Source organism: Mus caroli, unplaced genomic scaffold (assembly GCF_978045245.1).
Source record: "Mus caroli unplaced genomic scaffold, Mus_caroli_1 scaffold_19, whole genome shotgun sequence".
NCBI lineage: Eukaryota > Metazoa > Chordata > Mammalia > Rodentia > Muridae > Mus > Mus caroli.
In genome coordinates this window covers 21,222,610-21,240,857 of record NW_028227274.1, presented here as the reverse complement: position 1 = coordinate 21,240,857, position 18,248 = coordinate 21,222,610, and the positions used below count along the sequence as shown (strand labels likewise).

Below are 18,248 nucleotides of genomic sequence, written 5' to 3'. Positions count from 1 at the left end.
TTAGGTCTCAGCCAAAAACAGTTTTCTTTGCACTTTCTCAGTGTGTTTGACTCAGGTACACAGGTTGGCTTTGAGGATGACCTTGACCCCTCCACCTTCTGGGTATTGGGGTTACAAGAGTGCTTCACCAGGCTGTTCATGAGGTGCTGGTGGCTGAACCCAGGGCTTTGTGCATGCACTCTGCCAAGCAAGCTGCATATTAGCCATAATGCTTTGTTTAAGTGGCATTTTATATAGCCGATGGTTATTACCTCTTCAAAAGCAAAAATGGCCACATTTTTGCTCTTTCTAAATATGCTGCACCTTTAAAGTGTTTTGAAAAAAAAATGTATTGGTGTACTGGATTCCTTTAAGGCTCTGATTTTGCTCTAAGGTGTGATTTTTAGAAATGATGAAAGCATACAGATCAAAATACCCACTTATTTTACTGTCCACCGGATGCGATTCTGTTTCTTCTTCCCTGAATTGTACTCTTGAACACATGACTTTTCACTATCTACCCTTCCCAAACTCTAGCACTTTCTACTGGTGACAGCCATTTGAAGTCCCAAGACAGTCATTTCTCTCTTTCCTCTCCTCCCATGCCTCCAGCTAGTTCAGCTATAGGACCTGTTTTTTATCTGGTCTTCTGTCAAGCAGGGCTTTAGCATTCCTATCTCTTTGCATTCCTTCTCTGAGGAGTTCACTCTCTTATTGATATAAATTTCATATTCCATCCTTGACTTGTCTACCATACCAAAAACATTTTGACCCTTTAAATATTTTGTTTGTGCATGTCAGTGTGCTTGTGTGTGTGAGTTCAAGAAAGCTGGAAGAGGGTGTTGGATCCTTTAGAGCTGGAGTTACAGATGCTCATGAGCAATGTGGGTATTGGGACCCAAACTTGGGGTCCCAGAATGGCAAGTGCTCTTAACTGCTGGCTATTCTCGACAATCTTCCGATTAAAAAAGTTTTTATTAGCATGTATTAATTATATATAACAATGAGATCCATTATGAAGTTCTCATAGTAGATAGAAACTGTGGAGATCACAGTTGCTGCCTTCCCCACTTCTCTGTCAACACTTGACATACATCCCTTTCCCCAGCACCTGCTAAAGCACTTAGAAGAAAGCAGTTAATTACTTTAAAAAAAAAAAAAGCTTTCATAGAGGGCAAATCTAAATAAAAGGGCAACGTGTGATGATTCAGTTCATATTTCCCTTGGCATCCGAAGCAGAAGGAACATACCTTTCGGGTGCATTTTTTTGGGAAGAATGTCCATGAGGTAGCTCTGAACTCTTGTGACCTCTATAGCTCTAGATAATGCCTGACACACCCAGGAACCCACACAGTGCTTTTCTAAATTAAATTCTAGATTTGTAAGGTCAGTCTTAAATAAGTCTTAATTTGATAACAGGACTGATAATGTAATTTTTTTTATCCAAAATGTGTTTATTGGGAAGTTTCCCACTCATCTTGAATCAGGGGCTTTCAGTGCTGCTCCCTCCTGAAGGAGCATCCTTCTATCAGCCTTGCTTTATCACCTGTAGGCTGACAGAGGACAGTGGAGCAGCCAACACACAAGCCTACCATTTGTGCATGGTTAAAGACCATGGGCATTTCACATCCATAAAGTAGGAACTGGGGCTCTGCACCAGGCGATTTTTCCTGTGTTTCCTCTTCTCCTCATTTGGAGAGGAATGAAGGAGGTCCTTTGCATGTTCTCGTGGGGTGTGTGTAGGGGTGTCGTGGGGTGTGTGTAGGGGTGTCGTCACATCACCGCCGGAAGGGTGATATGTGATTTATTGTTTTCTGTTGATAATAGTCTGTCTTGAAGAAAGAAAAAAGGAAAAAAAACCCTAATTTTCTATATGCAACTGCACTCATTAGCATAGGTACATTAACGACATTGCAATTAGGTGATTAATGACGCCCTTTGCTCAGTGAATTTACTCGTTCTGTGCTTAATTCTCTTATTCCACTCTACCCGCTCCTTTGCCTTCTTTCTGGAGATTATCTTTAAAACAAGGTTTTATATTATTTAAATGTATGTCTCTATGCATGTCTGTGTGCATCTACGATATGTTCAGGAAGCCCTTGGAAACGATCCAGGAGAGGGCATCATCAGATGCCTTGGAGTTGGGGTTACAGTTGGCTGTGAGCTGCCTGGTATGGGGCCTGTGAACTGAAGTAATGCCTCCTGATAAAGAGGCAAGCACGCTTAAGCACTGAGCTGCCTCTCCAGCCCTGAGACAGTCTTTAAAAACCCTTTTGCTCTTTATTCTTGAAAAAAAAAAATTACTAAGCTGACAAGTCAAGTCAGTTTATTCTGTGCTTTAAATAGTAACTGATCTTTCCGTTTCCTGGGAAACTGTACAGGAAGTAAGGACTGAAATAAAAATGGTTTAAAAGAAGCATGTCAGGAACAACTCCTTAGGTTTAATTCAAGGATGCGATTAACTAATGGTTTATAGGTATATGTTAGCTTAGTAGTATAAAACAAATAAGGAATACACACACACATATACACATATGTATATATATATATATATATATATATATATATATATATATACACACACACACACACACACATTTTGCTATTGATCAACTTAAATCCAACCAAATAGACAACTAATTGTATATCTGTCCTAAAATGTATTTGCCTAAAATTACTGTTTCCTTATTCTGCTAAAAGATTACATTCTAGTAACACCTTAAAGGTTTGATACATGGTGTGAGGCTACAGAAAGTCAAGTCTGAGCAGAAGGACCCCTCCAGGGATGAATTATTTGGCAAAAATGTAGGATTTATATAGCCACAGAATCAGTAAGTTCACCAACTTAAATATATTCGTTGGTTTTTGTAGCTGTTTGATTTTATTCAGTAATTATGTTAGTAGGTAAAGGGTTAGCCTTGAAGTATGCCTCATGCTAATCATGTATAATTAGGTTGAAAGGTCATTAAGTGTGTAGATATAAAGTGATCCAGGTTTCTTGAGCGTCTCCCCCACCCCCAACCCCAGGTCCTCTTGTTCTTTCCTCTCTTTCTCCTCCCCTCCCTGCCGAGAGTGAGGATGCTGCTGTATCACATCTTTATGAATTAGCAAACAGGCGATAATTGGTAGCAGTGGATCCAGCTGTTGATTGGTTGAATCCAATTCCCATCTCTGCTGCTTTGAAAAGAGAAAGAGCGGGAGCCAGCTCTTTGTTTACCACACTTTACAGAGGCGAGGAGTTAAGGGTCCTTTCTGAAAACCATGAAGGCGGAGCAGAGCCATCTGGTGACATTTTCTGGAGCACACTGCCACCTCCTGGCCACACATAGCAGGCCTCTTCAGAAGACGCTGGTAGAGCCTATAGTGTATGTAGTTTCTCATCATAGCCACTAACAGAGAACACCTTGTCAACACAGAAATTTAATTTTTTTTTATGCCTACAGGTGTCACACAATTGTCAAACCACAAAGAAAAAACGTGTAACATTTGAAGGAAACAATTCATCTGCATAATTTCTATAATGAATACAGAGATGATAGAAAAAATTACCTCTTGCATAAAACTAGTCTTGGAGAATTTCACTATGATGTTACAGTGACACTCTTTCTTAAATTTTTTAATTAAAAATAGATTTCCCCTAATATATTCTAATTATAAACTAAATATATCTTAGATTCCCTTCCCATGAACCCTCCCCTTTTCTGTCTCTCATCAGAAAACAAATAGCCATCCATCTAAGGGATAATAGTGAAATAAAATATAGTAAGATAAAAACAAAAACCAATCTACCAGAATAGTATAAAACAAATAAACAAACAGAATGAAAAGAGCCAAAGAAAAAGCACCAGAAGCACAGAGACACAGACACACATGGTCACACCCACAGACACACACAGACACACACAGACACACCCACAGACACACACGGTCACACCCACAGACACACATGGTCACACCCACAGGAATCCCATAAGCACACAAAAATAGAAGGCACAATATATATACAAAGGACGGCAGTGATATCCTTAAGATTCTGTTTTCCTTATTAGCTTCCTAAATAGACAATTTTTTTTCATCTTTTTTCCCTCCAAGACAAGGTCTTTCAATGCAGCCCTGGCTGTCCTGGAACTCTCTGTATAGACCAGGCTGGCCTCAAAACTCAGAGATCCTTCTTCCTCTGCCTCCCTAGCCCAGAGATTTAAGGCGTGTGTCACCAGGACCAGCTTGTAAAGCGAGTGTTTAATTGACAGAATATATGAAAGCAAACTAAGTTTGGACTAAATGAAGCTGTTGCATATTTACAGAGTCACTGATCTATAAAATAACCTTAAACATTTTGTAACCTTAACCTTAAACATTTTGTAACCTTAACCTTAACTTGTAACCTTAAACATTTTGATACTTCTTTAACTAAAAAATGTACTTAGCACAAGTGAGCTAGACATACTACTTAGTTATGTGGCATTAGAGTAAATCAAAGTCATGTCCAGAACCTGTTAGCAGGTGAGACAGAGACAGTGGTAGAATTCTAACACACAGGAGAAGGTGCAGTATCTAGAAAACATTGCAGGTATGAATGAGAGACTCTCAACCCAATTTAGGACTATAGAGGATGAAGCAGACTGGTCTCTAGCAGACAGAGATGTAAGCTTATATGTCCTCCGTATTATCCATTATCAATTTTGCCTCTTTCATCTCTTGGGAAAAACATCTTAATGTTTAAGCTGTGTGTAGCCTCTTCCCACCACTCCATTGTTACAGTGTTAAGTACTTTCCAACGGACATCAGGACCGACTCTGAAAATGTGTGTACTCGAGCTCTCTCTGAAATCAACATTCAGCATCTTAGCCATGGTCACTTTTCATAATTGCCCATTGTAATCTTGCCATTCCTCGTCTTATCATTTAGGTTAATGTTCTGTAGAAATAATTGCTTCCTTAAATTGATTTCCATCTTCTTAGGCCTATCATGTTTTGAGAATATAATTCTCTTCTGCCTGTAAATATTTAATCCAAAACAAAAGCTCAAGTGTCCAGTGTGAAATAAATAAATAAAATGAACAAATGGGCAAGCACGACACTCCTGAGTATAGTATATACAGGCTGCTGGAATATTTGCAGCACTGTAACAACCTGCAGATCCTTGGTTCATTTTAGAAGGCATCTGTCTCCTGCGGAAGCCACTTGCCTTCCCCTGCAGGCTGCATGCCTTCTGTGTTCTTTTTCTTACATTTTGTATTCCTTTCATATCATACGGCTTTGGTAGGCCTCAGAGTTCCACTGTTTTGGTCATTTGTACTGAGTTAGGGGCTACTGAAGCACCCCTTTGTCCACCTCCGACACATCTTAATAGCTGTTGACATCGACTGTGTGCTGGCCACCAGCTCCTGCCAGCCTTCCCATCACACTGCCCTTTGCAGGAGCTGCTGCTCTTAGGCCTTGGCAGGGTCTGCTAGCTCTTTATCAGACAACAGTCTCTGTTTTCACTTCTGCATGACCGGCTCTCACAGCTGTGGCAGAGAGCTAACTCTATCCCAGCTACCAACTCCGAAAATCCTTCTTGGTTACCACATTTTTAGGGCTTTGCCTTTGGGATGACAGAGGTGGTCTCCTTCCTTGTTAGAAGCCATCCATACAATCAGGTCTAATACAGTGAGTTGTTTTCGGAGTAAAAATCAATAGAAGGCCTTCAGTGATGATTCCATCATGATCCTCAAGGAAGGGTGGCTCCAGGGGCGTCAGGGAGCCTGCCGAACTGTCCTGTCCTGCCGAACTGTCTGCTTGGTTGTTTTGTACCTGCTGTAAGCCTTCCCTTTTCATCCTCGTGTCTTTAAGTCTGACATCTCTTCCTATCCTGATGACCATCCACACCACATCATCATGAGTGGGTCAATTCAGTTAGAGACTCGCAGCTTAATGAATTTGGGGGAAGGAGCTTTTTTCTATGTAAGATTGAGCTAGCTTTCTTTTGTGTTTAATGGCTTCTGTGATCTGAGCAGCCTTCCTCTGCATGCATAGCTGTCATATTTGTGCTCCTTCTCTGGGTGCCTCAGGCAAGATGAACAAGTGACTGTGCACCATGACCTCTAGAATCATGGACTCAAATACGCCTTCCTCTTCAGGTATTTTGTCACAGTGATGGATAGCTAAGTTACCCAGAGTGTCTAAAATTTACTCCCCCCCCCATGACTATAGATGTGTACTGTACTGTTATTAAATAGTTAATCTTTCCCCTATTAATTTCAGATGGCACCCTATCCATATACTACTTCCTTATATACATGTGATTTTTCTTTCTATTTATTTATTGCTGGCAGACTGAGGATTAAACCTGGGGTCTCATTCATGCTGGGCAAGCACTCTGGCAGCAGGCTATGTCCCAGCCCTGTATGTTTTATTTCTTAGTTTTCTATTCTGTTTTGCTCCTCTGGTTTTGCCTAGTGATACTCATGCAAACATATACAAAGCTTCTTACCTGGCATGTTGCATTTATGATTTTTTTGTGTCTGTCTGATGAATGGCACAGGGTTGTAAACACCTTGTGCTTTGGAAATAATGTACACATCATTTAGTTATTCTTACTGTAAGGAGGGAGATAGTGTCCTGTTAGTTCATTTTTTTTGTGGATGTCAAGACAGGTGCAAATGGGGTAAATTAAATGAACTTCACCTCACACAGGAAATGGTGGAAAGATAATTATTTCTTTAATATATATACATTTATATTATTTATACATATATTAAAGAAATAGGTATCATATATATATATAAACTCTGGCATGATAGGGAGCTGCAAAAATGCTAGAGAGAGGTTGCATGTACCCTTGTCCTGTGCCCCCAAAGGTTAGATCAGATAGATCTAAGTATTGGGGAGATGCCCTTAAGAGTTACACATAATGTAAAGATCAGTAACATGTATAGTTCTGTCATGGGATCAAGAGTTCTAGGATGGGGCCAACTAGGAGCTGAAAATCAGCCTCTCTAACTAGACAAGTACTTTTTTGCAGACCCTGTCTAATGTGACTATTTTGGATCTTGGCATCTAGTGAAGGTTTTCATGTGCCTGGGGATTACTTAGAGAGGTAAACCTTGGATATTTTGAAAGGTTCAGCTCTAAAAACAGTAGCAGTTACCTATCCTCTGCCTTTAGCCCTGTCTGTGTTAGGCAACTGTGTATATTTTCTTAAGACAACTTTTCTTGTTGTTATTTAAGACAGGGTCTCATGTAGTCCAGGATAGCCCCCAACTATGTGTTTCAGAACATGAGATCCTCCTGCCTAAAACTCCCAAGTGCTTCAAAATAAAACAAAACAAAAACAACAAAAACTTCTTTACAATACATTGGATTTTCTTCTATTTATTTATTTGTTTGTTTCTTTGTTTTGGGGCTCATTGATACTTCTGAGTTGATGCTTTATTGGATTTTATTTATTCATTTATTTTGGGCTCATTATACTTCTGAATTGATGCTTTTTTTGGCTCCAAGTTTGGTATCTATGAATACCAAGAACTCACCACCTAAGATCCATAGCCAGCCTGCCTTTACTATATATACATATCACATATGCATATATATGTATACACACATACACTTTGGCTTACTTTGCAGGAAGAATTCATTTACCTCACTTTGTTCTGAGATCAGAAACCCATGATGCAGCTTAAAAATATGTCATAGCATTTGTGTTCAGACTTAGAAAACAGGAACTCAAAGAGCTGCCAACCTACAGCTAACTTTGGTTTTTCTTTTTTGTGAAGCATTCTACCATTCTCACCAGCGGTATTATCATTGTGTGCTCTGAAGTTATGAGGAAATGTCAAGGACAAAAGTTAAGATATCACATGCAAAGTCTAAGTGCACTTCCCGGCAACATAAAGTGCCTCATTTGTTCAAAGGAAAAACAATAGCTTGTAAGCAACATCAGCTATGGCCATTCAGAGTGGCTCACACCTACAACCATGGCAGGGGAAGCTGAAGCAGGAGGATCAGGAGTTCAAGGCTAGCCTGAGCTACATAGAGAGACCACCCACTTTAGCTATTTGCTTGCCCTAGGTATGATTCATTTCTGGGAGCTTAATAACAAAATATCCCTTTGTGAAAGGAAAGGACCTCATAACCCATCAGATTACCCCCCTCCCAATTTACACATGCAGAGTTTCAGAGAAACATACACTCATAGTTCCATTCAAGTTGTGTCATGTACATTAGCCTGGACATTACAGTTGGCATTGCCTTTGTTAGTGTTCAATCAAGTGTCAGACTCCAGCCAACCCAAAGCTGGCAAGCTGGCAAAGAAGCCAAATATAGCTTGGCTTCTTTTTTTTAAAAAAATAGGGCCGGGCGTGGTGGCGCACGCCTTTAATCCCAGCACTTGGGAGGCAGAGGCAGGCGGATTTCTGAGTTCGAGGCCAGCCTGGTCTACAGAGTGAGTTCCAGGACAGCCAGGACTACACAGAGAAACCCTGTCTCGAAAAACCAAAAAAAAAAAAAAAAAAAAAAAAAAAAAAAAAATAGAAGACAAGGCATTGGTGTGTTTGCGAATGTCAGAGAACAACTTGTAGGAGTCTCCATATAGGTCGCAGAGATCTAATTCAAGTTGCAGGCTTGGCAACACTTTTTGACTTGGGATGCTTTCCAGGGAAGGGCTTTAAAAGTTGATCATGAGAGCACAAGGTGTAAAATTGAGAAGTACATAAAAGCAACCTTCAATCAGTGCCCCAGGTCCACCACTGGGTCCTGCTCTGTGTCCACCACAAGGTCCTGCCCTGTGTCCATTGCTGGGTCCTGCCCTGTGTCCACTGCTAGGTCCTGCCCCATGTCCCACTTCTATGGCCATTTACCTTCAACAAATTTTTATGAACACCGATTTAAGTCACTCATGGAAAATGATTTAAATGAGGAACAATTTCTTCTGTTCTCTCTCCTTTCCTCCCTCATCCATCCCCTCTTCTTCCCTCTTCTCTCTCTCTCTCTCTCTCTCTCTCTCTCTCTCGATATGGCCTTTGAAAAATGGAAAAGGCTTTTTCTTGTCTACTCTGCTTTTCTGAGACTGGAAACAGAGTAAGTTCGCATGCCATCTGATGGAGTGCGTTCATCTGCTCTGAGCTTGCTTGGTGTAGACCTGAAGCTTTATGAATTATGGAAGCCACTTCTGGTAGGAGGAAGTCTCCAATCTGAACTAATCATTGGGGTCCAGCCATCTAGGGTCCTCAAGGGAACAGCTCAAACTAAATACCTTCCCTAGTTGAGTCATCAATCTAAATAAAAACCCGTCTGTTCATTAAACTGAAACGGGCCATCTGCTTGGTTAATCACGTGTCTCTTTCTGTTAGGCTGGTTATCACTGTCTAGACACCTCTTTACAAATTATAAGAAGCTTGAACTTTCGGTTAAATAAAGGCTAATTTTATCTGGAAGTGTATATGGGCTATTCCTTTTGGTTAAACAGTCTTTGAGGAAATAAACCAAATTCGGTATCATTTTACATTTGACAAAGATAGGCTATTTAGAATCTGGATTGACATTTGACTTTTGCTGAGAAACTTTGAGCACTCTCAGATGAACTGTTTTGTGTTTTTTCTTGTCGGAGCTTGGCAGAGGGGATGGGGTATTTACAATTCACTGTTTAATCTTAGAGTCTGTCAGTATTCTTTCTTTATTAAGCAATATGTACATTTTGTAATGGATCCAGCTAGAGGACAAGACAACATTTAGATACCAATGTTGATAGTCTGTTGTGCATGTGTGGAATGGACTCAAGGTTGAGAGGAAACAAATAAGAGCTATAGGGGGCACTTCTAGAACATGGTGGGGTGTAACCCGGGCAGAGGGAGGAGGTTCTCCAGATGACAGAACCTCTGCTTTCCTGTGTCTGGATGGCACAGGATCAAAAGGAAGCCAGCCTGTTGCCACTCCACCCCTACACAACTTTAGTCTCTCAAAGCTAAAGACTTTAAATATGTCAAATCAAATGTTTTGGCAGCTGAGGTGCATAAATAAGGTTGCATATAACTTAGAGGAGGAAATTCTTTATTTTATGTGTTTCTTCTACATTTAGGCTACTGATGCCATACACTCAGGGAGCTCTATGGAGCCTGAGAATAGGATACTGTGTATCATGGCAACCATTCCAGCATTCAGGGAGCCTGGAGTGGGACAGAATAAACGGAGGCCCAAGAATTGCTCCCTGGTTAGTCCTGCCAGGCAAGGACCATGTGTGGATCTTGTGTGGACCCAACCTGCAGCCCTTCTACTTTACCTTTTTGGCCTTGACACCCAGGGAGAAAGACCACATATCCAGAAACGGGGCTTGGGGCCACATTGAGAATTCTAAGGCCACTGGGACTGGAACATGTTCTAGTATGGAGGTGCCACTAACCGTGAAGAGGAATGTTGGGACAGTAAGGACAGACACAAGGCCCCTAGGACGGCCTCTGCATTCGGTATAGAGACAGGTAATTGGAATGACTTAACCCAGCAGAAGGGAGACTGAGCATGCCCCTGGATAAGCCATAATACAGTAACACGTCCATCATGGAGGCTCTAGAGCAGGGGTTCTCTCCTTCCTAACCATAATGTAAATATCTGTTTCTTAGGTGACCTCCAGGCTGAGAACCACTGCTCTAGAGCAATATGGAAAGATTTCCTGTGTGCAGTATCTTCGATGAAATGATCAGGCTGCTGAACTGAACAGAAACTTCAGGTCTGTGCCACGGACTTTATCTGCTAACGAACTGGCGTATCTGCACTGCCGTGTAACGTCTGCAGTGTTGGAGCAGCACTGTTACAGCAGTAGAAACTATTCGGCTTTCTGTAGGGACTGGGTAAATAAATCATGGTGTGTTTTTGTGATCAAACTTCACATACTTCATAGGAAGAATGAAGGGCACAATGTTACCACTGTGAAATCCTCCTAGAGAAGTACTTTAAGTGAGAATGAGAAATTTGTATGCAATATATTCCTACTGGGTTTAAAAACTAAGACTCCCGGGGAAGATTACAAACCATTGTACAACTGGTGCCCATTTCTCGAAGTGACACTTCTGAAGCACCAAGTGTTGGCTCATATCAGTGTACCCCTTGACTTCTGTTCTGTTACTTAGATTCTAATACTTCACATTTTTCAATTTTTGCTTATAATTATACAAATTACTATCGCAGATGAAAGAGAAACGATCTTAGATTGATTGCGTTTCACTCCAGGCTCAGGCAAGTTGTAAGGCTTCCTTAATTGTCATCTAAACTCACTTTTAATTGTGACTTAACTCTTGTAAATAAGATTCTTTGGAATTGGAGAAATTCCCTTGATTTATGCATAGAGTTTTCATGTGCCCTTTGAAATGCCTTATTCAAATTAGTAAGTAATCAAATTGCCAAGTTATGTTTATATAACTTGTAGTTCTAATTAGTTTAGGATGTAGCTCATTTGTGTGATGCCGCTGTACAAGCCAAAAGTAGTGTTGTAATTTTTAATTAAATGGTTGCCTCAGATGAGAGCTACTGAATTTTTTTAACCTTTTGCTTTTTGAATTTGAATTCTCCCTGTTTACTCTAGAGGACCATATTCTGTGTATCTGTTTCTTGAAGTTTGCCACCCCCCACCAGGAGTTATCAGATTGAAGTTGGGTGAGGGCTCTGTGTGGGGGGAAGGGGAGGTGTAGCTATTTTGTAGGCAAGGCATTTGATTGGTTTGAAAATTGTTTATCTTTCTCTGTAAAGTTTGGCAAGCGGCAGAGTAGGGTATGAACAACCTGGTTTTTGAAGTTGGGCCAGACTTAGAATGTTGATGCACTAATTAGCAGTTACTTTATGTGACTTACTAGGTATGTATCCTGAACATTAAAATTTCTAACATGCAGTTGGCTCACCTGTAAAGTAGGTATAATCTTTAGCACACTGGAGAGTAGGGGAACTAATAAGAGCAAATACCTAGAGAATTTGGGCAGTAGCTGGTGTTGCGGCTTTCCAGTGTGGCCTTTAATGTGGGACTTTACAGTGAATAGTCAACACTGTCACAGCATCAACTGAAAATTACGTTCTGCAGATAACTTCTTTCCATTTTCGTTGTTTGGCACAAGGTCTCAAATGCTCAGGCTGGCCTTGAACTTGCTGTATAGATGAGGATGACTTTAAACCTCATATCCTCTTGCTTGTACCTCCCTAGTGCTGAGGTGACAGGCATGAGCCACCACACCTGGCTACAGAGGACTTCTTAATAAATGCATATCGGCTCCATGAGGAAGTTGTGGTTATTATGATCAATATACGCTGTATTCACGTGTCCTGGCTGGTTTTGCAAGCTAGAGTCATTGGAAAGGAGGGATCCTCCTTTCCAATTCAGAAAATGCCTCCATAATATTCAGCTGTAGGGCATTCCCTATGGTGGCATCCCTGGCCTGATGGTCCTAGGTTCTATAAGAAAGCAGGCTGACCAATCCGTGAAGAGTGAACCAGTAAGCAACACCTCTCCATGGCCTCTGCATCAGGTTCTGCCTCCAGGGTCCTGCCCTGTTTGAGTTCCTTTCCTGACTTCTTTCAATGATGGACCACAATGTGGAGATGTAAGTCCAATAAAGCCTTTCCTTCCCAACTTGCTTCATGGTGTTGCATCACAGCAGTAGAAGCCTAACAAAGGCACTGTGTATGACACTTTCAAAGAATAAATAAAAATATTATAAAAACAAAAGCATATGTCACAGAATGGTTGGCTACGATAAAGAAAAATTGATACTTTATGGTGACAAATTCTCTTACTCTGTACATCTACATGTCTACTGTAAGTAATAATGGTGGGTATTTATTAGTATATCCTAACCACAAGTGTATCCTAATCTTTACAAATGATTAAAGGTAATATGTTATGTGATTTCATCCTTAAGCGTTATTATTATAAAATGCTTTTATTAGTATCACTATTATTATTATTGTGAAGTGTCTGATATGTGTGGGGATACATGCGTGCTATGGCATGGATGTGGAGGTCAGAGGATGGTTGTGTGCAGCTGGTCCTCTCCTTCCACCTTTATTTGGTTTCAGAAATGGATCTCAAGTTGTGATGCTTACATGGCACACATTGAATTCTCTCTCTGGCCAAGTATTTTCAGAACTGCTTAAAAATCAGAAGTCCAAAATCACAATAAAATTCTCTAATCAATTGATTGGGTTTCCTTCTGGGAGCATGCAAAAGCTCCACAGTTTAATCCTATATGTTAGCACATGTGTGTGTGTGTGTGTGTGTGTGTGTATGTGCACATATTTATGTGCATATGATGTGGACATCCTTGGAAAAGCACCAGGTTCCTAGAGCTGGAGTCACAGGCTGCCGTAAGCTACCCGATGTGGCCAGTGAGAACTGACTAAGGTCCTCTGGAACAAGAAGAGCTCCTAACTGCTGAGCCATCTCAGTTGTTAACAATGGTAAATCAATCTATGTACTAATGACGTGGACATCCTTTCTGTATAATTACTCCAGATAGGCAGAGCATTGAAAATCATAAAAGCTATCATGCATTATTTAGTGTCAATCTGTGAATTTTTCATCTGATCTCATTTAAACATTAACATGCATCATGCAAAATGTGTAATATTATCTCCATTTTGTAGATGAAGAAACTCAGAAGGGGTGAAGAAGGGAGAGAAGTCATTTAAAACCAGGTAGGAAGTAAATGGCACTGCCCACATTTGAGGCCATTGTCACCTCTGTCAGAGCTTGCAGTCGGTTTCAGTCCTGAAGCAGCCAGTTTCAGGATCTCCTCCTTCCACCCTCTGGGGACTCTGCCTCTTAATGAGGCCTTAGCTTAGCTCTTTCCTGCTAATCCTATCAGCTTTCTTTTCTAACCCATCTCCATTCCTTTGTGTCAGCCTCCAGTTCTGTGGTGGTTTGAAGATGCTTGGCTCAGGGAGTGTCACTATTTGGAGGTGTGGCCTTGCTGGAGTAGGTGTTGCCTTGTTGGAGGAAGTGTGTTACTGTGGGGGTGGGCTTTGTAACCCTCCTCCTAACCACGTGGGAACCTGTCTTCTCCTAGCAGCCTTCAGACGAAGATGTAAAACTCTCAGCTCCTCCTGCACCATGCCTGCCTGATGCTGCAATGCTCCTGCCTTGATGATAATGGACTGAACCTCTGAACCTGTAAGCCAGTTCAATTAAATGTTGTCCTTTTAAGAGTTGCCTTGGTCATGGTGTCTCTTCACAGCAGTAAAACCCTAACTAAGACAAGTTCCCAAAACAGTTTCTACCAGGGACCCCCAGTGGATCACTGGGCCACTTTAGCCATGTCACAGTTATCACAGTCATTGTACTTAAGAATGTATTAGCCTGTGATGGAAAGTAGCAGGCAGGGAGGAGGGACAATTGAAAATGATGGAGAGCTCCCATTTGTCATACAGCAGTTACAGACAGCAGACACAACGCTCAACCTCAAACAGAAGAGAGTTCTTGTTAGGCAAAAGAAAGCTTTCCCAAAGTTTCCCAAGTGGAGACGAAAATGAGAAGATATTCCAACAATAATCACCAATCTTTAAAACCTGAATCAAAAATTAACATGTTACTTGTTTTCTTAGTGAAGGTTATATTTCCTAGCAGAGTCAAGCATATAGTAGAGCCCACATATTTTCTTTTCACTCTTTTCATGCATTTATCATTCAACAAACACTTTAGAGCTTATTTATTGCTGAAGACGACACACTGTGGTCACAGAACATGGAGAAATCAAGTTGATTCTGACCAGAAATCTTCCTTGATGGTGCTGTGTCATCTCTCTCTCTCTCTCTCTCTCTCTCTCTCTCTCTCTCTCTCTCTCTCTCTCTCTCTCTCCCTCTCCCCCTCCCCCTCTCTCCCTCTCCCCCTCCCCCTCTCTCCCCCTCCCCCTTCCCCTCCCCACCTCTCTCTCCCTCTCCCTCTCCATCTTTCTCTCTTTCTGCCTCTCTCTCTCTCTCTCTCTCTCTCTCTCTTTGTTCAACAGGACTAGCTAACTGTGAATTGTGAGCCACAATAATGACTGTTATGTCAAGATATGTAGCATATCAAGAATAGTGGCATGAATGTTATGAGGGTTGCACACTGCGTTTACAAATTTGATTCAAGATCCATACCACAGGATTTATTACTATAAATCTGGCCACAAACCCAGGGACAGCTCATTGGCTCCAAGGGTAAACCTCTTGCTGTTACTTTGCTAAAAGGGCACAGTAGCAAACTTCTCCATACATTTGCATCTCTGTGCTGATAGATTGGTGCAGATCTCAGGCCTCATCAGAGAAGGGATTTTGTGTAGTGAATGCTGATTTATGGAGAAACTCACAACTGACTAAAGTCCATAGAATAAGTGTCATTGGAGTGCTCAGCTCCAAATAGGACATCTATGTCATACCTTTCTCCCAAGGAGCCTCAGTGACCATTGCAGAAGAGGGGGCAGAAAAATTGTAAGTGCTAGTAGTCGGGGAGGACTAGAGGAAAACTGTTTCCTGGATATGACAGGGCTGCTGTAGTAGGAACTCATCAGCTGTGATTGCCTGTATAAGACCTATGCAAAATCAAGCTGGCCAACATTCCAGCATGGAATGGGAAGAGATACATGAGCCCCCACTCCCAGCTGAGGAGCTATTGAAAGTTGATGGCTTCAGGGGTGGGGATAAGAGAGTAGGTTTTCTTTAAGGGTATGGACCCTTGTAAGTTGATCGTGCTCCAGTGGATGGCCCGATATCCATGTGTATACAACAGCACAAATTGTATTTGGTGAGTTATAACAAGAAAAGACTATATAAATCATTATTAGAGTGGACCTGGAGGAGAAAGAGGAAGAAGTGGGGACTAAATATTATCAAAATGCATTCTATGCATATATGAAATTCTCAAAGGATTTTTGAGAACAAACAAACAAATCCCCAAATCTTCAATGTCTTAGGAACTGAGGTCACAATACCACAATAGTGTTTTATTTTTTAGTGAATGATGAAACATATTTATGTAACAAAATCTATTTAAAAATTATTTTTATTTTATGTGTGCTGCCTTCATGTATGTATGTATACTGCATGAGTGCCTGATGATCATGGAGGAGAAAAGGATGCTGGGTCCCCTGGAACTGGAGTTGACTATGAGCTACCATGTGGGCTTAGGAACCTCATCTGGGTCCTCTACACGGGCAGCAATTGCACTAACTGCTGAGCCATCTTTCCAGTTCTGACAAAAATTTTGTTTAACTTTACAAAATGTGATCTGGGGCTGGAGAGATGGCTCAGTGGTTAAAAGCACTGGCTGCTCTTCCAGAGGTCCTAAGTTCAGTTCCCAGCAAACACGTGGTGGCTTATAACCATCTGCATTGGAATCTAATGCCCTCTTCTGGTGTGTCTGAAGACAGCTACAGTGTACTCATATACATAAAAGAAATTTTAAAAAAGATTTCAACAACAACAACAAAACATGATCTGTATAATATTTGGAATCCTTTAGGGTCAAGTCTCTTCTGTTCTCATAAGACGTGCACGTTGACACATTCTAAAAGACAGAAGTGGGGGGTTGTTGTTTTTCCTTTCCTTCAGCAAAGGCCATAGAGCAGCTTATGGATTTGTACTTAGATTTTATGAGTAGGATATGAAAACATTCATTTTCCTTTCCCAGAGGCTCTGTCAGAGAATAACCTTTTGCAAGGAATCATGGAGTTGGCCTAGTTTAGCTGCCTTGAGAGGTTTTGCAGGTTAGAGTCCATGGCTCCTGTGTACCTTTATGTACCGTTTGGTTCTTTCTCTCTCTTCCTGTTTTTTTGTTTTTGTTTTTTGGGTTTTTTTTTTTTTTTTTTTTTGCCCTAGCTGCACTGGAATTCACTTTGTAGACCAGGCTGGCCTCAAACTCAGAGATCTGCTTATCTCTGCCTCCCAAGGTGCTAAGACTAAAGGTGTGAGCCGCCATCACCTGACACCTCTCAGTTCTTGAGAAACTGAGGCACTCATGAGGCAGTGTAGCCATTCAAGCCACCTGTGTCTCTCTGCACTCCCTAGACATGAGTGAAGCATGTAGAAGCTTGGTTGGACATTACTCTTAGACCTTAATTTTGTGTACTCTGTATAGCTTGCAGATGTCACTATATCCAGCAACTGCCACTATATGCTGTTTCTGATAAGAGTATAAAAAGTCTGATGGTTTGCAGTAATAATCTTGTCTCAGCCTCGGTCTTCCCGAGACCCTCTGACCTGGACTAGTTCTCAGTCCCACCGACCCCGTCAGGAGACTCTGGCTTGGGAAGTACCAGCTGCCACCACCAACCTCTTTTGTAGCTTTACTTTTGCTTTGTCTTTGCACAAAGCTGGTAATTTGTCATTGCTGATTTGACTGAATGTATAATCTCAATATTCATGTATTTCCAATTGTTTTTGGCAACTGTGGAAAATGTCCAGGTTTCCAAGGCAAATGCTCCGTTTTCTTTCTTCTGTGATTACACGGGATACGGGTGGCTTTCATCCTGTCAGAGGAGGTAAGTGTTGATCAAAAGAAAACTCCAGATGGTATGATGGTGTGCCTAGCAAGAGAAGTTGAAAGCAAGCAGAAGGTGAGGCAAGCAATGACTTATAGTTCAACTCCTGGCTCCAGTGCCATCAGCACCCAGCAGCCAGAACGGACAAATTCCACAGCGTAGAGTGTCTACCACTTACGGTGAAGGGATGGCCCCTCTCCATCCTTAAGACTCATAATTTTGTTGTTTGTTGGGTAGCATTTGTATTTCTCTTTTTGGTTTGAAAATAATAAAAATTGTATTTAACAGTCCTGGAAAGAAGGTTCAGGGTCAAGATGGCAGCAGATTTGGAATCTGGTGGAGGGCACTGTTTGGTGTATACAGGAGACCTGTTAGCCGTGACCTCACAAGATGTAAAGTTCTATATTTCTATCATTGTAGTCACGAACTTCACCCAAGATACGACAATTTTCTAGGGTATACTCTTGTTTTTAAAAACAACACATTTTGGTAGCAAGATTACTTCTTAGAAAAAAAATTGCTAAGGTTGTCTGGCCAGAGAGCTCTAGGGATCCACTGGTCCCTGAGCCACCAACCCTGCTGTCACTGATGTGCATGAGTAGGCCTGACTTTTACATTGATGTCGGGAATCCCCACGCAGGTGTTGGCACCTGCACAGCAAGAACTTTATCCTAGGCCCAGTAGCAATTATATTTTGATACAGTCTCATGTAGCCCTCTGTCCTTGAATGTTCTATATGCCAAGCCTATCTTGAACTCCTCCTTGCTCCTCCTGCTTCTGCTCTCGCTCCTCCTGCTCCTGC

At 41.4% G+C, this 18,248-nt stretch overlaps 1 pseudogene; it reads right to left on the bottom strand.

Annotated features, from left to right (window-relative positions):
• Window positions 1-1,472: 1,472 nt before the first annotated feature.
• LOC110285131 (small ribosomal subunit protein eS27-like pseudogene) lies at window positions 1,473-1,612 on the bottom strand (annotated as a pseudogene).
• Window positions 1,613-18,248: the final 16,636 nt, after the last annotated feature.